The 22,000-nt window shown below is 38.1% G+C and overlaps 1 long non-coding RNA gene across 1 annotated transcript in view; it reads left to right on the forward strand.

Moving 5' to 3' along the window:
* The first annotated feature begins 4,884 nt into the window (after positions 1-4,884).
* Positions 4,885-22,000, forward strand: part of LOC110595569 — a 63,288-nt gene continuing 46,172 nt past the window's right edge. The window contains exon 1 of the long non-coding RNA XR_002481922.1: positions 4,885-4,936. This is a non-coding gene — a long non-coding RNA (uncharacterized LOC110595569). The remainder of the gene's footprint in view (positions 4,937-22,000) is intronic.

Consider the following 22,000-nt stretch of genomic DNA (forward strand, 5'->3'; position numbering starts at 1 on the left):
CCAGGGTTGGCTCTGGAAGACGCTTTCTCAGCTGAAACTAAATGATGCTTTATGTGTCTTCTCTAAATAGAGAGATTAGAAAGTTATTTTAAAAAGTGGTAGAGAAGCACATTAAATATGTGATAAAGTAAGTGGTTTTGTAACTGATTTTATTACTTAAGTTCAAGCATTTTTTTTTCTTACTAGTCTTTGTCAACTATAAATTAAGATAGAAGAAGTTGGACAAGGGGCAACTGAAGCAGTGCAGAATGCTTCAGAGATCACGTTTTTAAGGGTTATTAAACACAATTTGTTTTTGTCAGATTCCAATTTATCTGTATCTTAGCAAATCCAGGAAATGTGAGTTCTGACATCTTGTACATCCTTATTAATTATTCATGCTTGAGATTCTGTACTTGCTTGACCTTAAGGAATATGTGCTGTTTATTCCAGTGAGAATCTGGTAGAATTTGCTGCTCATTTTGAAAAAAAATACAGCTACCCCTGTCACCCCCTTTCTGGTTTTAGACACATTAAATATCTGGTACCCATCTCCTCCACCTCTAATCACTTCTTTGGAGAAAACAACAACAACAACAATAACAACAATAATAAACTGGAAGTAGCCATAGAATGATAATAATAATATACAGGGAATTTTTAAAATACAAAGATTTAAAATTTAATGTTACAAGCCCCAAAGAGTTTTATTGTCAGAAATAAGCACTCTACACACCTGAATTCTGCAGTGATGCTTTTAAATTCCCAATTATTTCTGAGAGTTCATACAATGTACAAAATAACGTAACTTTCTTTATGATCTATAACTGATGTCATCTGGCATCAGAGTTCTTCTTTCTGATGGAGGAGGGAGAGAAGTTGGATCAGCTTAAATTTTCCAGGAAGGTCTAAGTGGAAAAAATCCAAACTGTTTGTCCTCTGCTCTCACACCACAACAATCAATATAGAAAACTTCTGTGATCATACGTGTGGGGATTTCTCCCGATTAACAAGCAATCAGTTGATTCTGCAGTGGGCACAGCTGAGTATCCACCAGTTCGATTGCAACATTATCTACCTGAAGCCAGCATCAGATACCATAGATTGAGGGCTCAGTTCCCTAAGGCTGCCCCCCACTTTCCATGCCAATTGCCAGCCCCAGTTTATTTTACCTGTGCTTCTGACCAGCTGGCTATATATCAAAGTTCCCATGATCCTCTCTTTGAGTTTGAGTAATTTGCTAGAGTGTCTCACGGAACTCAGAAAAACACTTATGTTTACCAGATCATTATCAAGAATATTACAAAGAATATAGATAAAGAGATGCATAGGGTGAAGTCTGGGGGAAAGGGCATAGAACTTCCTTGTTCTCTCTAGATATGCCACTCTCTAGGAAACTCCAGGTGTTCAACTATTCTAGAAGCTCTTCACACTACAACTTCTTATGCCTTTTAAGGAGACTTTATTGGATGATCCAATATTTCAACTGTGTTGAAATGTGATTGGACAAAAAGGGTAAGAGAAGCCCAGCGAGGCCTGCCTGTTTAGATTCTTTTTGGCCTCTCTATACACCCTTTCTGCCTCTCAGGTATGGAGCAGAATCCCTTCTAAAAAGGGAATCTTATCTTCTATAGTCAGACAAGGTAGGTCAGAGAATTTCGTTTTGACCAGCTCCAAGACAGAAAGGCTGGGGAAGATTCCTGCCTTGAGGAGGAAAAAAAGCAGGTGAAAGGAAAGCAGTGGAAGGTCAGAGAGAGGGAGTCTGTTTTTTTTTTTGGTCATCAACAATGTTTTAATGATTAATGTTTAGACATTGTTTAACAGTGTGAATATATCCACATGAGGTAAGCACACTCTGACAGCACACTATTGAGTGTTATTGTTTCTGTATTGAAATCTGTAAAGACATCTGCCAATTAGTACCTAGGAATGAAGACATACATTTATAAATATACACATTCTAGGTCTGATAAGGTCGATGTAAACAGATGCCGTGACTCCTTTCAAACAGAAAATTCACAAAACTAATAAGAGAACCAGTAAATTCCCCACAAGATGAATGTGCAAAATTAAAACATGATCAACTGATATTTACATAAATACGAAACCAACAATTAGTTTATACATTGTCAATGATCTTCTAAGCTGTGTCATGAGTGGTTCAATCAATTCTTTTTTCCACATTGGAGCAGGTATTCAGAGGCTAAATTCCAACACTTTAAAATGACACACGTAATAGTCCTTTTCTGTTTGACTACTGCCTCATGTGTGAGACATGATTTCATGGAAAGCAGTCTATTAAACAAAATCTTTAGAGTCTAAGCAGAAAAGAATTACAGGTAATATTAGATTTATATTAAACAAGTTATCTGTCTCCAATCTCCCTATTCTCTGTTGCTATCTGTTTAATTTTGCCTTAACATTTCTTAAACTCCCCCCGTTTTTTAACACTTTGTTGATTTTGGTAGACTAGGCACACGTTAAAAGGAAGTTTGTGTTAAAATAGATAGCAGTACAGAAGTCAATCTAAATTTCGACGCTGGCAACCAGTTTCCCTCTGCTCATCTATGGGGCTCTTGTCAAATGGTAAATATTCAGTCATCTCTTCTGAAGGATCTATCTCCTCTCTTGAACTGATGGAAGCAAAATGGACTTTTTGTTTGCTATATAAAAACACAGCACTTCAGAAATATAAAAATGGCCTACTTGCCCTATACTCTCCCCAAAATCTTGAGGACAAAGAATATATATTTAAGTTTCCTCAAGACTGCTTTAGAGACCCCAACTTTTTACATTATTACTAGTGACACTCAAAATAAATAAATAAGATGCTAAACAGTTTGACTGTTTGTTCCACTAGATCTGAGCCTGCCTGATTCAAAGCCAATCGTACAAAACTGAAGGTGCCTTTTCTGATTTCACACCTACAAGTCATTTGAAATTATGTGTCACACACTAGTTTTATAAATCATGGTCTTCAATTTTTTTCTAAGTAGAGCTATCACAAATGAATGCAAACTTGAAACACACCCTAATTTAAACTAATAGGGAGTCTGTTTTCTGAGGTCTGCTTCTGAGATCTAAATACTTCAATGTTTTAAGAAGACAGCAACAAGGGCCATGGGAGTTATGAGCCAGGAACCATAAACAAAACTCTCTCTCTCTCTCTCTCTGACATACATACATACACACACACACACACACACACACACACACACACACACACAATTACAGAAAATATAGCTCACTTTCCTCCAGTTTACAATCTACTTTCTGGATAAATATTTAATCAGTTCAAAGATGCACTCCTTTACAGTAGTGGTTCTTCTTTCTTAAAAATGTTCTCTCCCCTCCTCCTCTGCCTTTCTAAGTTGGTATCTGCTTGTGAGGAAAAACACGGATAACTTCAGTTGAAGTGGAGGCAGATCGCGCTGTTATATGTGCTATTTTCCAAACAATGGCCAGTGGGTGTTCAGTGCTGGTATTTGCTGAGGTCTGATCCTGTCCTGCTGGCTGCCCAGACTGATAGCTATAGTTTCTGCCATAATTCAGCTCTCAGGCTATGGTCTTAGTATAGGCCTGTGAGAGTTGACATTTTTTTTCTTCAGGGGTCTTCTAGTCCCCCCATTCTCTGAGAATTCTTCACAACACTATGCCTACATTCCCTCTCTAACCCATGAAAGAGCTCAGAGCCAGGTGTTGCCTCTCTCTTTCCACCAATACTGTACTCTCTTATTGGAGCCACATGGCATGTGGGATTGAGCTGAATGCTTCTTGATAAAGCTGTCGACTTACCTATGCTGTGCCCAAGGGAACTATGGTGTTCTTGGATCTCCCCAAACCCGTCTGGTTCACTCCATCTCGTGGCTATACAACCTGCCTCACCCAGTTTTTCATCCCTTCCCTTAGTGGGGGTCAGAATCAATGATACTGACATCGATTTCTAGTTTTTCTTTTTACCCCCTACACCTCATTCTTCCAGCACCATTATGACCTTAAAATGACAGTGATGATGATGACAGTTGCTTATGTTAATATAACTCCATGTGTCAGGCACTATTCAATTAATTATTTTAAGCAATCCTCACAGTAACATTGTGAGACGAGTTCTATTATTACTCTGTTTTTACAGGTTACAAAAGTAGTTAAGAGCCAAATAATTGGCCAAAAGTTATATAGCTAATAAGTGATGGAGCCAGAATTTGAATCCATGCAATCTGGCTCCAGGGTCTGTTTTCGTCATATGATTCTGTTTTTTACCACTTTTTTCTTTCTGGCCAGATCTCTTATTTTCTCTCCTCCTTCTGCCTGGGATGGACTTTGGGACTGCTGTGTCACTTTAGTGCTCCTACAAAGCAGAACCTGAAGCCAAACTGATTTGCCAATATTTGATTGGGGAAATACAAACCTTAGGAAGCAGGAGAGAGGGAGAGGGAATATAAAGAGACATGTCACTGAGTGTAATTATGAGCAAATTTCTTGGTTTCTGGGGATATTTTTAAGGAGAATAAACGAAGGGACTCCATATTCAACAGTCTGTCTTGGGGAGAGGAAGGATGAAGCATTTGCCCACCAGCTTTCATAGTCCATGGATCAAAGTTGGCTCTGTGGAGTTTTAAATGTAACATGAGTGTCAAGTAAGTCTCAGTGTCTCCCAAACCTGAATACAACAGGGAAGTCCTGGGGAGTTAAGAGGAAAAGGGATGCCTTGAGCCTTTAGTTCTGTAGCTGCAGTGAAGGCAGGCGACAACTGGCTTCATGACTTATGGAAGAGAATGAGTTCTATTAAGGGTTTCACAGGTCAGAAAGCAAAGCAAGTGTATGGATATGGAGTGATGCATAAACAGAATCTGACACATGCTTCTTTCTCTTCCCTTATAGTAATAAATGTCGCAGAAAGGAAGCAGGGAAGTTGGAAGGAAATAACGTCGCCAAAAAAGTAAACTAAAGGTGTAAGGTGTGTGTCTAAGTGCTCTTTTAAAAAAAATGAATTCATATTTTTATGAAAAATTTAATCACATTACATAAAGTTTTGAAAACAGACTAAAAAAATGTTTTGAGTCTAACAGGATTGTTGATATTTTTGTGTAGATCTTAACATAAACATGAATGTAACTGTTGATTACAAGAAATTCGGTACAAGAATTTTCTCATATAGTAGTATTATATTTTAATAGTTTTATTATCTTCAGATTACTACATTTATAACAATAATTTAAAATTTTACTGAAAAGACTGTGAAATGGTCTAATTTTTAATTTTTAATTTAATTTTTCTAGCCCGATGTCCCTAAATGTATTGATGCCTTTTCCTCACAAACGGGCTTTGTGTTTCTTCCTTCCCAGTAAGTTTTAAGTGGCTAATTGCTGCAAGTCCTCCACTAGCATCGTTTACAGTGTTTGTAGTCATCTTTTTACCAAGTTGTTTGAAAATTCATTTTTTTTAATTTTGTGAACCTTTCTTTCCATGTCATCTCAGTTATATATTTATTTGTTTTTTTAAATTCAGTTGTCTCAGGCATTAATTAAAATCTTTAATCTATTAGCCAGAAATAAAATGCAGTCAACCCTACAATTTGCAAATATAAGGCCGAAATAACTGCTGGAGAGGTAAAATGTTTTGATTTCCAACTGTCTGTTTCAGTATCCCATAGATCGTGCCAGGAAGAAAGTTGAGGTGTATGATAATTCTTTCTGCTAACTGTGAGGATCCATGAAAACAACTGTGTGGTCTTGTTCTAGTGACCAGGGTTTGAAATCCTAGGCCAATAAGGACATTTGTCAAAATAAGGATTAATTGATGTTTAAAAGATGATCAAACCATTCAGATTTTATTCATTAGAACAGCAAAACAACATAAACAGATTCCTTCTAAATATATGATAAGAAGCAGTTGGCAATATTCAATTAAGGATCACTGTGTCAATATGTTCTCTAAATAGTTGCTTACAGCTTATTTTGGGTCTGTAGTTGTTCAATATTCAGGCAAAAGGATGCACTTACTCTGAGAGCTTAGATTTTTTTTTGAAAGAGAATTTCTTACTCTAGCTTGTAATAAATAAGTCAAACTGAAATAGTCATATTGTGAAATATTTAGTTATGCAAAAGGCTAATTATTAGAGTAGTCAGAGATTTATTTTTCATGTAGCAATTTCAAGAGTTTTGACTTTTCGATGACCCAGTGAATCCTGTCCAATTCAGGATGAAAGAGTTGAAAAAGGGATCAGAAATTATGGTGTCATATTTCTAGGGTCCCTGATTTGTCACTCAGAAAAGAATAAAAGCAGACAAATGATAAGAGACAGAAGTGGCTTTTGGTAAATTTCATTCCCAGAACATAGACCACTGAGAACTAATAAAGAAAGAGTAATTTAACAATAAATAAAAACTAAAAAAAATTAAACTGTGCTATTGACTAGAGTGTCAAAATAATATTTTGAAAATATTAAGCCGGACTTGGTGGCTCTGCCTATAATCTGGCACTTTGGGAGGCTGAGGTGAGTGGATTGCCTGAACCCGCAGGTTCGAGATCTGCCTGGGCAACTTGGTGAGACCTCATCTCTACAATAAATTAAAAAAAAAAAAAATCAGTCTGGCATGGTAGCGTGTGCCTGTAGCTCCAGCTACTTGGAAGGCTGAGGCTGAAGGATCACTGGAGCCCAGCAGGTCAAGGCTGCGGTGGCCGGGAGCAGCCACTGCACTCCAGTCTGGGTGACAGAGTGAGACTCCAACTCAAAACAACAACAACAACAAAAGGAAAATATTGATTAGTGCCATTTTCATTGCTTTTTCCTCAATCCATTTCTTTCCATTCATTGGTATAGGGAAGAGATACGGCATCATATTAAGCAGGTGTCCTACATCTACTGGCCTTGTCTTGGACATTTACCAATGCCTATGCCTTCTCATCAATTGATACGTAGAATGAAAATGTTGGAGAGTTGAGGACTCCATCACAACCCCAAGCTAGAAAAAGGCAGTGGGCTTGGGGAGAAGAAAAAATAAAGGGGGAGGGATAAGAATGTCAATGTTCATGGGTTCTGGATATAAGGCCACTGCTACAAGACTTTGAAGCAAAACCTAGAGATTGTGTTTCCCAGAAGCAGATCTTCAGTGGAGGATTCTTATGCAAGTACGTTATTAAAAATGGGCTCCCTTCCTACTTAGTAAGGAAGTAAGCAAGGTAGGACAGGAAAGGGAAGAAGAAAGCCGCCCACGGGTGTGATCTCAGGCTAAATCCTCCAGAGTCCTAATTCTGCTGAGGAGCACTGAAGAGTGGAAGATGCCTCAGAGTTGTCCCAATCTGAGCCAATGAGCGGGTCTATCTTGCTTTCATCTGTGTCCACCTTCCAACAAGGGCGTCCCTCCACAGAAGTGAACCTCTGAGGGCCAAACAGCCTCAGTTATCCCAGTGCAACCTTCAGAAGGGTCACTGGTGCAGGTTGATTGAACAAAACACCCTGGAGTTCAGGTGGAGGGGTGAGATTTGCACAAAAATGGTAAAAACAGGATCTAGTTTGTTCAGGATAGAGTACTGGCATCATCTGCTATGCCCAGGAAACAGGAAATGGAATACCATAGTAATAAACGCACAATCTGTGTGTACAGAGCACGCTGTGTTTTCAGATCTTTTCCTGCTACATTATCTTTTCTGACCTACATTAAAACCCTAAAGATACAGAGGAAACATATTATGATATTGATCTCAGATACGTGAAATTGAAGTGCAGCACCATCAAAGAGCTTACTCAAATGACGAAAGCCTACATCTTTAGCTCTAAACCCATCAGTCTTTCTCTAACTTGCAGCCACAAACTAGAGAAAATCTCGGTAAGCCAGGCTCGGTGGCTCAGCTTGTAATCCCAGTGCTTTGGGAGGCTGAGGTGAGTGGATTGCCTGAGCCCGCAGGTTCGAGACCTGCCTGGGTAACTGGGCGAGACTTCATCTCTGAAGTAAATCAAAAATTAGCCTGGGCGTGGTAGCACACGCCTGTAGTTCCAGCTACTTGGAAGGCTGAGGTGGAAGGATCGCCGGAGCCCAGCAGGTCGAGGCTGTAGTGGCCGCTCCCGGCCACTGCACTCCAGTCTGGGTGACAGAGTGAGACTCCAACTAAAAAAAAAAAAAAAAGAAAATCTCGGTAATCTTCTGATGAAAATCCAGAATTCAGGAGTCATTATAGAGTAGAGGCAAACCTGAGATTCCCATTAGAATTCCTTGGTTCTAGTCTGAGACCCTCTGAATCAGCATTTCTAAGTGTGAAGTCAAGGGTTTCTATTTTAAGAAGCTCCTCAGGGAATGCCTATGTAGCTAAGAAAATGCAACTATCCAGTCCTGATTTGGGGAACCACTGGTTCAGAGTACAGTTTTGGGTTTTAGACAGGACAGGTTTTAAGTTCTGGTTCTGCCATTTGCCATCTGTGTGAGTTTAGATGAATTCTCTCCGTCTCGCTTTTGTCACCTGCAAAACTATGTAATTTTAGTGCTTACCTCAAAGGGTTGTGTTGAGAACTCAATGAAATGATATTGGTAAAGAGCTAAGCCCAGAGCCTAGGATGGAGTAAGTTCCCAATAAGCTTGCTTTCCTATGATTTTATTATTATTAATCCTCATACTTTTCTTCAAATTACTCAAATTCAGGTCATCCTTCCTCTAAAATGCATTTTCTCCTCTATGCCAGACTGAATGTCAATGTAAGCCACTTTCCAGGACTTGAAAATGAATCAGCAAAGTAAACCTTTTGGTTAATGTTGTTTACTGGATTGGGATTTGAGCTGTGGCAATTCACATACATAGTTGGCAGATGGTGGATGGCCTTGGGAGGCTATACCATTTGCTTAGAATACAGAGTTTGAAGTCTCTCTTCACCAGCCATTTAAAAAATGAGTCTCACTTAGAATTTTGCTGAAGCAAATGAGTCTGTAGTCAAAATCCTGGTGAAATAACCACTAGTTTATTTACAGGCTAGAAGCCTAGCACGTTCAATCCCAGGTACACTTAATCTTAAAAGCAAATTTTACAGTTCTCTTAGAGTTCCTACTTTCTGGGCATCTAAGAAGATACATTTGAAAACCAGCTTCTGCCCAGCGCCCAGCCCCATGACAAATAAAAAAAAAGAGGAAAGAATTTTTCTGTCTAATTTGTAAAGGAAACAAGAGAAATAAAAAGAGCAGAAAGAAGCCAGCTGCTGGAATGGCACTCAGAGAAGTTTTCAATAGGTAGAAGAGAAATCACAGTGTGTATGGAGCCAGAATAAGGGTGGTCTCTCGGTTCTCGGCCCTTTTACTATATGCATTAATAGAAGGAAACACCAAATCATGATTCAGGGACAGTGGTGACAGGACTAAAATGAAAAATAAAGGTTCATCCTTGTGTAAAGAGAGCACAAGCGCAAAGTCCACTGAGAGGTATCTTCTAGCAAGCACGGTCGGTGGAATAATTCCCAATCTACAGGGTTGGACCATAGTGTGGATTCAGGGCAGAAACACTAAGGGAGTTACCTTTGCCCAACAAGCAAGGTGAGTGTGCACAAGAATGCGTACCTCCTTGTTGTCACCAGTTCTCTTCCCAATGTGCTAGTCCATGTGAAACAACCTGCTGAAAGCGCTCCTACAAATAATAAGCACTCAATACAGATGGGGCAGAGAGAAGATGCAGCTAGTAAAAGATTTTACTTCTCCTGTGACTTTCCTATGTGCTGGCTTTTTTATATAAATTATGTCGGCTAATCTTATGACAGGGGAAGATTCTAACTTTCCAAAGCTCTAACTAGTAAAGAGCAAAACTCATCCAGAAATTCTGTCTCAAGAGCCTATCATCTGAACCTCTAGGTCTACTGCTTTCTGGCAAAGAAACTTCCTTTATGGCAAATAAATTAATAAGGCCCTCTAATATTGTGGGAGGCACCCCCCCCCACGCCAAACAAAAAAACAAGTGTACAAACTAATGCTTCTCTGGTGAGAGTTGTTCAGTTCCTTTGGGATGACATCACAAGACATGGAGAAGCAGAGGTTTACCTTATATAAACAAAGGCAGTGAGTGGGCTGCATTTACACTGTGGCGGTGGAAGGGGTGGGAATAGGACTCATGCTGCACAGACGCCATCCATTTACTTAGCTAAGACACCCTTGTCAATTCCCTTCTGTGTGACAAATGCTGTGGTCAGAAATGGAAACACTGGAAGTTCAATAAAAAATGTTTTCTTCTCATGCAAAGAACACGATATCAGGGGAAAAGGAAGACAAACAGAGAATTACAAAGCAGCATGTAAGTATTACAACAGTGGTTTTAACCAAATCCTTAAAGATCACAACAGAAATACCAAAGAGGAAGAAAGAAACTTCCTAACCCAAGTAGCTGGATAGAGAGAGCTTTCTAAATATCTGGATAGCAAAGAAAAAAATTCAACCTTTACTTAATAAATTCAACATACATTTAAAAGCTCATTTTTTAAAGGAGTCAAGTAAACCAGGTAAAAATCTAAGAAATTCTCTAATATATATAAGAAGAAAAACTTAAAAATAAAATCTAAGTACAAATCATTTAGGAAAAGACGAGGAAAAGCATATGTCAGAATGTTCTTATAACATCATTTATAATAGTAAAATATTGGAAACTACTGACATGTCCTACAACAGGGCAATGGTTAAACCAATTAAAAATATTTTTGTGGTGAAATATTGTGTATGTTTTAGGATATACTTTTCTTTTCAAATTACTAGGTATTTATTAAATGCACTGTGCTAAGCATATAGAATTCAAGCAATGGCGTAAATCCTTGAACATCCTACTTAAATATATACCTAATTCTCCTTGTATGATTGCTTAGATTTTTAAAAAATCTAATCAGAAAATGTATTTTATCACACATTTTCCCCAGGGATTATTTTTAGATCCATAAATTGTTTCTGTTTTTGACAAACATACACAGTCATGACAACCATTGAATTCTATTATTCCCTTTTGAAATCTCTCACTCCCAGTCTCAGCAGCCATTGATCTGATTCTATCTCTTTAAATTTGCTTTTTCCCAGATGTCACGTAAATTGAGTCATGTGGTATGAGTGTGTAGTTTTCTGTATCTTGCTTCTGTCACATAGTATGATATATTTGAGATTCATCTACATTGTTGCATGTGTTTCTACTTTGTTCCTTTTTTATTGCTGAGTAGTATTCTGTAGTATGGATGTTCCACAATTTGTTTGTCTGTCCAACAGGAACTGGACATTTGAAGTGTTTGCCAATTAGTGATCAAGTTGCCAAAACACTTACATACATGTCTTTGTGTGGACATATATTTCCATTTCTCTGTTATATATCTAGGAGTGAAATTGCTGGTCATATGAATTTATTTAACTTTATAGGAAGCTGCCAAACTGTTTTCTGAAATTGCTGTATGTACCATTTTTTAATCCCAAACAATGATATATGAAAGTTCTGATCCTGGACAAATTTTGGTGTGTGAATTTTAAAAAATTTTTTCTACAGTTCCCAGTACCACTCTTGGGCTCAATCATATACTAGATGGGCTCATGGGATTCAAAAAAAAGCAATTACACTCATGATATGGTTTACTACAGTGAAAAGATGTGGACTAAAGTCAGCAAAGGAAAAACGTGTTACCAAACAGCAGAGGTCCTGTTACTTGCTACACAGCTAATTGCTGAGTATTGCCAGGGGAGAAGGCTTTATTATTTTATGGCTGACATCAACCAGAGACAGGAGTCAAATTCAGATCTATCCCTCCTCTCCTACTTAAGTTAAGAGTTTATATAGGCGGTACAAAAAACAAGATGGGCAAGGAAGAGGAGTTGGTTAATAGGCAGCAGGTGGTTAAGTGAGGGGACTAGCATCTCATTGCAACCACATATATAGAAAATAGGAATTAGGGAGAGGTAAGGGAGAAGAGCTGGTCAACAAGCAGGAGGTGTAGTTCCTTGCATAAATATAAAACTCTCAAGCTCCAGTTCTATGGGCATCTGCTTTTTGGAAAAGTGGACTGGTGTCAAAGGCTAGTGGGGTGAAGTCCAGGGAAAACCAAGCACATACTTCCAGGAGTCTCCTCCCAATGGAGTTACAAGGAGACATACTTAATTCTCCCAGTAATAATGTATGACCACAGAGTTGGGGGTTTCTGACAAAGGAAGCCCATCTGAGCCTCAGTGTCCAGAGTTTTCTTGGAAGTCAGTAATGTAGGTATATGGTGCTTGTGTGACTGACAGCTTCTGTGATTCTACACTCCACCATATCCCCACTAGAGTAAAATCAGGTATTCACCATAAATCCCATTGTTAAGATAAACTAATCTGGTCAAACTGGTACAGCATGACCCAAGGCCTCATGCATACAATACTCTTATCAGGCAGAATATCCCAAGGAATAGTCCTAGGGTGAGTCCTGAAGACAATTTTTTTCTGTGGAATGTGCAGGATTTGAGCAATCCAGGCTTCCTGAGTTAACCCATTCCTGCTTATCTATTGTATCTTAATTTACTTTTCTTAACAACTATTAATGTTGAGCATTTTTGCTTATTGTAATTCATATATTTTATTTGGCAGTGTCCAAATATTTGGTCATTTAAAAATATTTGGCTTTTAAAAAAAAATTGAGTTGTAAGTGTCCTTTGTAGATTCTGAAAACACGTTTTTCTTTTTTAATCAAATGTGTATTTTTCAAATAGTTTCCCCTAGTTTGTGACTTATATTTTTTGTTATTTATGAGTGATTGCAAAGATCAGAAGTTTTTAATTTGATAAAGTTAATTTTTAAATATTTTTGTGCTTTTTGTGTCTTAAATAAAAATAAAATATTTTTTAACCCATGACCATAAAGACTTTCTCTTTGGGAGACTGAGGTGGGGGGATCATTTGAGGGCAAGATTTTCAGACCAGTCTTGTCAACATAGAAAGATTCTGTCTCTACAAAACAAACAAACAAACAAACAAACAAACATCAGCTGGACATGATGACTAACTCCTGTAGTCCCAGCTACTTGGGTGACTGAGGGAGAGTATCATTTGAGTCCAGGAATTTAGAGTTATGATGAGCTATGATCATGCCACTACTCTCCAGCCTGACCAACATTGAAACCCTGTCTCTAAAGGAAAAAAATAAAAGGTGTTTCTCACTATTTCTCTTTTTTGTGTTGTGCATTGCTTTGTATCAGAACAGGATCCTGTGCCCAAGTGAATTTTCTCCTTGCCTAGATTTTTGCCTTTATTCTTGTTCTCAAAGCAATTTGCCATTGTCTTTGTGACCTCAGTCTACTGATGAGCTGAAAAAAGTTTATGATTTTGTAGATAATCTAGATTTTTAAAATTTAAAAGTGGGAGTGGCATTCTTTTGCATCTTTCTATATTCTATAACGAAATGGGACTCCTAAGAGAAATAGTTTAAAATCTGGAAATGTTTTATGGTTTTATGATTAAGAGCTATTTCCCAAACTGGAAAATACCGAATAGACAAAATTGTATATGCAGAATAATCTCAATATTAATTAACCTCCTAATATGTGTTAGGCCTTTTGGTAGGTACTGATAAGCAAGATTGATGTTGTCCCTTCTTTGCAAAGAAACTATAATTAACATTTTGCATCAGCATTAAAAACATCTGCATATCAGAAAATAACATAACCAGAATTAAAAATCCAACAGTGATCTTGGGAAAACATATTCACCAAGTATAACAAAAGTTAATGTTGTTCATAGTATATAGGAACACTTGCAGTATAGCAAATTACAGTAAAATTATAGCATACACCGTCAGGGCTTGATTCCCTTTCCTTTGGATTTTTTACTGTTTTTGTCACACTGGCTGTTGCTGTGCTTTCTTTTCTAAGCACTTGTATCTATATTTCTTCTTTGAAGACTGTCCTTAGCCAACCTGAACCTGCTTCCCCTGTACACATGGAGAGTCAGAACTTCCTGGGAATTGATGTCTGAGCCAAATCTTCCCACCATAGGAACAGTCCTTAACTAAGGACTAAGAGTCAGATCTCCCTCATCCTCAGATCATGACAATTTATGGTTGAGACCTCTATCATGTCCAGAGCTTACCTGGAACATTTTTAATTGATGCCACATACCTGTTTTGTTCCCTTCCTGCCTGTCCTACTTCTGCACTATGCTATTAGTTTATCTTAGGAATACTTCCTAATAAATCACTTTTGTGCAAATTCTCATCTCAGGGTCTTCTTCTAGGAAACCCAACCCAAGGGATAAATCAAAACTAAAGTATTAAACCACAAAAGAGCCAAGGACATAGACTAAGAATTAATTTAAAAATAAATTTAAAGATAAAATACATCCTTTTTTATGGTTTACTTTTATTGAGTGTATTTGAAGGAAAAGGAGATTTTCTTCTTCATCTACTCCCTGGTCCTTCCATGTTAGTAACTTCTCCACAACATTTCCAACTCCCCATTCCTTCCAAATCTACTTTTATCTCAGGATTTGCTGCTGCCTCCTAAAATCCTGAGCTTTTTTCTTCCTTCAATTCAGTGCTTTCTCTGCAATATTGGCCTCTGTGGGTGAGTGATGGTGGAAGTAATTTCCTTCCATTTTCTTCCTTCTGTATGCATGTAATATGGAATATTGAATGTTCATGGATTGGTAGAAAGTTTTTAATTTTAGGAAAAAAACTCTAAAAAAAAAGACTAATATGACTATTCTGAAAATGGAAGGGAATCATCACTGTCATATGCTTCTTAATCTTCATGTGCACTTTACTCCAAGAGAAGGTCTGTCCTTTAATCTCTATTGCAATCTCTAACCCCCTTTAGAAAAACTTTATTCTCTGCTCTAGAGATTAGTCATCTCCTAATTTCATCTCCCTTTTCATACCAGGGTAACCCATGGGATGAAATTTTCCAAAGTATAATTTATCAGTATAACTAACAATAATCATACTTTGGAACGTATGAAGGTTGGTGGACTAGTTGGGAGATTTAGCAGAACAATTCAGAAGGGATCTGGTACCTTCTGCTTTTTGATCTGGTCACAGTGGTATGAGACAGTGAATTGCATATATCTCTTCCCAAATCTTCTTTCAGTGATGTCTTTTTAGTAGCTTGAAATCAGTCAGTGTGGTAGGCTTTAGACCACGGGAATCAGCTATCACTAAAAATCAGGTTCTTTTCTACTCCAGAGAGCAAATTGCTAAACATTTTCCTACCACTGCCCCGGGATCTCTTTGAGGGACAACAGTTGTTTCATTTTTTAGCTCAGGTGATTTAGTTGAAGCTGATCCTATTCTTTGGTTCCAAAAGTAGGCATAATGCCACATTATTTCTGTTTTCAGTGACTGGCCCAAAAATGGGTAGCTATTCCAACACAAACCAATAAATGCCCTCTCTGTGAATTTTGTGGAAATGTTTGAGAAAGAAGCACCAAATCCTATTGAAATTTTGAACTCTAAAGTCTCTGAAAGTCTGGAGCAAAGTGAAAGTCAGGAGAATCATTGTGCAGAGAAAGCCTGTTTGAGAGTGAAGCCAGCACAGAGGAAAATAAAGGCTAATCAGAGAGAGAATGATAGGGCTTGTGATCATCATTTTAATAGCTGGATAGGGCCCTTACATTTCAGTTAGTTAAGCCAACAGATGCCTATTATTGCATAAGTTATTTTAAGATCAGTTTCTGTCACACGTGACCATGCAAATTTTGATTTATATAATTTTGGAGAGAACACACACACACACACACACACACACACACACACACACACCAGACACTCACATCTTCTAAAGACAGACAATACTTTTCAGAAAATGAGGAAAAGGAGATTTTTCTTACAGGCAATGTGGAGTGCTACAATATTATGCAGAGTAATGTTAATTATAATTTTCTTATCCTTCTGCTTCCAGATCATGCCCGGGGCTTACCAAACAACAGACTCCGAAACCTTTAGTTACTTAAATACAAGGCAGAAGGTTTGAAAATTAAAGTTCTTCCTCTCTTCCCTTCCTGCCCCTCATACAGAGGCTAGAACAAAGTGTTAGGCAGTATTCCTCTCTACACCCTAGACTCTGTAGATACAAACAATGTTGAAATTGACATTCTTCCTGACAGATAAACTTTTTCAAAAGTAGAGTGGCATTATTACATACAACTCACCAATGACTATTTTATATTGTGAAGACAATGTTGAAAGAAATACAAAATTCAACAATGACACACTAAGTTACCTTAATCACATTAGCAAGTTTTGATAAACCTTACTACCCAAAGGTGATGTTGGTGAATCAAACACTCACAGAGCTGGATGCAAAGTCAAATGATACAAATTTTCTGGAATGCAATTTGTTAATATGGAAGCTCACATACTTCTGTTCCCTTGTGCACAAAAATTCAATTTCTGGGAATATATACAAAATGTATAAACAGAGACTAAGATGAAAATTTATACACAATGACATCCTTTGCAGCCTTGCTTATAATATAGAAATCCCGTAATGCCTAACAACAAATAAGTTGTTAAATAAATAAGGACCCTTCTATATAATAAAGTCTTTTTTTAAAGAAATGAGAGTTTCAAGAATTTTAAACCCTGATATTTAGGGAAAAGCCCTACACAAAACTGGCAAACAGTATGATCTCACATGAAAATGCATGTACACCTCACAACTCATCTCAACACATACTGAGAACATTCCAATTTCCTTTCATTTTTGCATCTGCTGAGACTTCATTCCCCTCCCCACCTGGTGAGTTCTTATTTATTTATTTATTTTTGAATCCAGCTCAAATACTATGCTTTCGGTAGAAACTTTTCTTGGAAAGATGGTGCCCAGGGAAAGTAAATCATCTGTCTTTAAGAATAGACATTTCAGCCGGTCTCGGTGGCTCAGCCTGTAATCCGAGCCTGTAATCCCGCGCCTTTGGGAGGCTGAGGTGAGTGGATTGCCTGAGCCCGTGGGTTTGAGACCCGCCTGGGCAGCGAGACCTCATCTCTACAATAAATCAAAAAATCAGCTGGGCGTGGTAGTGCATGCCTGTAATTCCAGCTCCTCGGAAGGCTGAGGCGGAAGGATCGCCGGAGCCCAGCAGGTCAAGGCTGCGGTGGCCGGGAGCGGCCACTGCACTCCAGTCTGGGTGACAGAGTGAGACTCCAACTCAAAAAAAAAAAAAAGAATAGACATTTCAATCTAAGAATTTGCAATGTCTCTCATCTATTGGTGCATTGCTCTCTGCAGCTTCCCATCCATTGGCATTAGTACTTGAGGTGAGAGTGTTTGCCATTCTGCACCTGTGTTGTCCTGAGGGACCTCTATGATACTGACCAGTAAGGACAATGAGAGCACTTTGGTTTCCATCAGCATCGGGATCCACCAGCTTGATATTTTAAGCAGGACTGCCATCGATATGTACCATTTTAAAAAGACCTTTCTATGATAACTGTGAGATGTTGATACACATTTCAAAATATGGATTTATGCCACTTTTAATGTGTCAACTATTGGGTGGATTCCATGAATAACATCAGCCAAGCTTTAAAAATATATATTATTTCTCTAGAAACCATAAGGGAACCATGGAAATAATTCTTCTGTTACTAACACAGACTGCAGCAGAGGCCCTGCTGCCTCAGGCAATATGAAACCACAGCATGGTGTGGACAGGCAAATAGAAGGTGAATTCTTATTCTATTCCTAGTTGTCTACTAATCAAATGAGCAATGGGATTGATACAATCCTTGCACTTGCTTTCAACAAGATGCCTTCTCTATCAAGGACCTTTTTCTGTACAAGCTGCCCTATTTTCTGTTACTATGCTGTTATTGTTATTATTATTGCAGTTTATCAATAATTAGTTGCTAAAGATGCTGAAGTTTACTTTTATTACCATAATCTTTTTCTAAAAGGTTGGTAGTTTTTAGACAAGCCTATCTTTGCCTTTTCTGTCTGTGTTCTGGCTCTGCATTACTTAACATCCCTGAAGGTCAGTTGGGAGAAGTTTCAAAACAATTCTGGGGTCTTCAATAATGAGTCCTGATTTTATTTTGTTTTGTTTTATTTTGAGACAAGGTCTCATTCTGTCACCCAGGTTGTAGTGCAGTGGTATGATCATAGCTCACTGCGTGCAGCTTTGAGCTCTTAGGTTCAAGCAAGCTTCTTGCCTCAGCTTCCCTAGTGGCTGGGACTACAGGTAAACATCACTGTGCCCAGCAAGACCTGATTTTTTTTTTTTTTTTTTTTGCATTGGAGTCTCACTCTTTGTCGCCCAGGTTGGAGTGCAGTGGCAAGTTCATGGCCACCGCAGCCTCTACCTGCTGGACTTAGCCAATCCTTCCATTTCAGCCTTCCAAGTGGTTGGAACTACAGACACACACCACCACACCCAGTTAGTTTTTTGTGATTTATTGTAGACACAAGGTCTCACCAAGTTGCCCAGGCTGGTCTCGAACCCCCGAGATCAGGCAATCCTCTCGCCTTAGCTTCCCGAAATGCTGGGATTACAGACTGAGCCACCAGGCCCGGCCAAGACTTGATCTTTAATAGAGAATCTGTAAAGCTTGCATGAGATATCGCATGTAAAGTTTTATATATGCATAACTTGTATATTGAAAGTGCTAAATACATGTTAGTGATTATTATTAGCTTTACTATGTTTGTTATTATTGAATAACTATGAAGATAAAGTAGTCTTCCTCATCCTATTGACAAAGTAGATTCCCACTATTATAAGGGGGAAGAGAGGGAAATCTCTTTGGAGTGGCACTTGTGTGGACAGAGCTTCTAGTGATTGATCAAAAAGACGTCTGAGTTGATGTCTGGCAATGAGCTGGAGTGATCCTTCCACTGTCACTCCAGGGCAAGTAAACATTGACTGGATAGCACTGGAATCTTCTCTGGAGAGTCCTGATCTTGGCAAGTAAGAACATTTTCTTAATTTCTCTACCTCATAGAACTATGGAAATGGTAACAGTCTGCAAACATTGAAGGGACTAGTCATCAGATTAAGTAACAAGATACTGAAACACCACGAGATAAACCAAGAGACTACTTTAATGGGATATCTGACTTTATATTCCTTTATTCCTTTATTCTTCCTTTCACGATTGCTTATCAAATGGTTGCTGTGTCTTTCTCTTTCATTATTCTGGATGTTCTTGAGGTTAGGAATAGAGTCCATGATTCACTCATTTAACATACAATTACTAAGTGATTGCAGTGAGCCTACAATGTTTGCTGATATTGTATATTCAGTTGCTAGCAGAGTAACTGGTACATAATTGTCTTTCAACAAATGTTTGAGAAATAATTGGGAAAATGTATGTCGTTTAATGTCATGTGGAGAATCATTATGATCATAGTATGAGAGTCCAATTTATAGAGATGAAAAAGACTAGTCAGAAACTTTCTCTGGAAGGCAGACATACTATAAGCAAATATTTAAAGTTGTTATTTAGCAAGTGACTATCACTTTATTGAGCAAAGACAATGAGGACAGCAGACCAAAAAAAGATGAGAGGAAGACAAAAAAATAGAATATAGATAAATACTAAATTTAGGATGAAGGTAGCCTCTGTGCAAGAAGGAAGACTTGAGTTTTGGGAAAATCAGATAGTGGAATTTATTTATGTTTATGGCATTTTATTTCTGGTTTGAGATCAGGTACCTTTATTTATGTTATGTGCCACCCCCACCCTGCCTCACCTAGCAGTGTCACACTACTGCCAATTCCTTTCCTATAGTATTATGGTAAATGTTCAGTGTCTGCTTATGAATGAGAACATGTGGTACTCAGTTCTTTGTTTCTGTGCTAGATCACTGAGTATGATAGACTCTAAATCCATCCAAGTTGCTGTGAAGTCCATATGTTTGTCCTTTTTTATGGCTGTGTAATATTACACAGTGTATGTGCACCACATTGTTTTAAACCAGTTCAGTTTCAATGGGCAGCACTGTTGGTTCCATGTTTTTCTATTGTGAATAGTGCTGCAATAAACATGCATGTGCAGGTATCTTTTTGGTAGGATGATTGGAGTTCTTTTGAGTATATTCCAGTAGAGGGATTGCTGGGTCATATGAAAGGTCGATTTCTAGTTCTTTTAGAAAACACCACACTGTTTTCCATAGAGGTTGAACTAGTTTGCATTCCTATCTCAGTGTGGTTTTGATTTGCATTTCTCTGATGATTAGTAAGGCTGAGCACTTTTCCATGTGTCTGCTGGCTGCCTGTATGCCTTCTTTTGAGAAGTATCTATTCATGTCTTTTGCCTACTTTTTAATGGGACTGTTTGTTTTTTTTTCCTTTCAGCACGTTTGAGTTCCTTGTAGATCCTGGACATGTTTCATTGAAAAAAGAACCATTATTGATGCTTAATTGTCTTGTAGAATTTTGATAATTTAATAAAGTTGTAAAATGAGTCACTAAGTTTAGTGAAGTCAGCCTTAGGAAAGCCCCTTTCTCTTAGATCCATCTGTCAAGCTGTCAGTCATCCCTTCTTGAGGGTTCAGTGATTGTCCTCTAGCTGCCCTGGCCTCTAGATTCATTTCTCTGCAAACCATCCTGCTCTATGCCCAGAGAGGGATTCCTGAAATGTATATCGTGTGATTTTTCTGCTTTAAAACAGCTTGTGAGAAAAAGTCTAAACTTGCCAACCTCACATTCAAAGAACCTCTTCTTCTTCTTCTTCTTCTCCTCCTCCTCCTCCTCCTCCTCCTCCTTCTCCTTCTCCTTCTTCTTTTACTTCTACTCATTCTCCCATTGTAGAACACTGTGTTGCCAGGACAATATTCTCCTGCCTATTGCCCCCTGAACCCATCTAGCATATTTTCATCAGTTTTTGCTCTAATTTTTGTCCATTACACTTGTAAATATTAGTATACAACCAGATAAATTCACTTTACTTGTTCAGTTTGGTAAGAAAGATTAAGATAAATAGAAGTTATTGTTATCTTGGAGTCACAGGAATTGTAAGACTAACATCACACATATTAATAATAAGTAAGCAATAATAGGTAAATAAGTAAGCAGGTGTTGGGTATATACGGATATCCATAGAGCCAAGAACAGTGTTGTTTACTTGTTTTTGAGTTGGAGTCTCACTCATCACCCAGGCTGGATTGCAGTGGCACGCCCACGGCCACCCCAGTGTCAACCTGCTGGGCTCAGGCGATCCTTCCACTTCAGCCTTCCAAGTAGCCGGAACTACAGGAGCCCACTATCACACCCGGCTAATTTTTTGATTTATTGTAGAGATGAGGTCTCACCAAGTTGCCCAGGCTGTTCTCGAACCCGCAGGCTCAGGCAATCCTCTCACCTCAGCCTCCCAAAGTGCTGGGATTACAGGCTTGAGCCACTGTGCCCGGCCAGTATTTATTCTTATAATAGTAAATGCTCAATGCAATACTTCTTCAGTGAAAATAAAATGTAAGGAAAATATTAAGATTATACTAAATCATGAACACAATTAAAAAAAATTAAACACTGTACAAAAGCTGAAAATTTGATTTGTTTTGTTTTTCAACATCTTTCATAGATATGCATGTGAAGTCAGTAGGTAGAGTGCCAATATAAAAGATAAAGCACTTGCTTACAAATCTTGATTTTAATTGTAACTTTGAGACTAACTGATATTTGATTAACTGCTTATTAAACTCATGGAGTTTCAATTACCTTTTCTATTGATTGAAAACAGTCACCTACCTTTAACTTTAAATGTTAATCTGCCTTGTGATTGCAAAGCCTTTTGTCTTATATTCCTGAAACCAAGTAAGAAGTCTCTTTTCATTACCGATTGCAGAACAACTTGCCATGAGGGTTGATTTCCTAGTGTTCTAGGAATCCCTTATAGTTATGTGAGTGTAAGATAATAGTTTTAACTTGTTACTAGAGCTGTTAGCTTAATCATGGATTGAGCTAGTAAGATCTCATCATACTCTATAAGCTAAATTAAATTCATCCTTCACTATGCTGTCTTTAGCAAAACCTGCTGCTATAATAGAAGAGTCCAAGTGGTGGTAGATGTGTTACAATGAGTGACATTTATTAGCTCTCTGGTTTAGTTTTAGAGAACCCCTGGGGG

The sequence above is a fragment of the Carlito syrichta genome, unplaced genomic scaffold (assembly GCF_000164805.1).
Source record: "Carlito syrichta isolate Samal-C Ts95f unplaced genomic scaffold, Tarsius_syrichta-2.0.1 Scaffold302880, whole genome shotgun sequence".
Classification (NCBI taxonomy): Eukaryota; Metazoa; Chordata; class Mammalia; order Primates; family Tarsiidae; genus Carlito; species Carlito syrichta.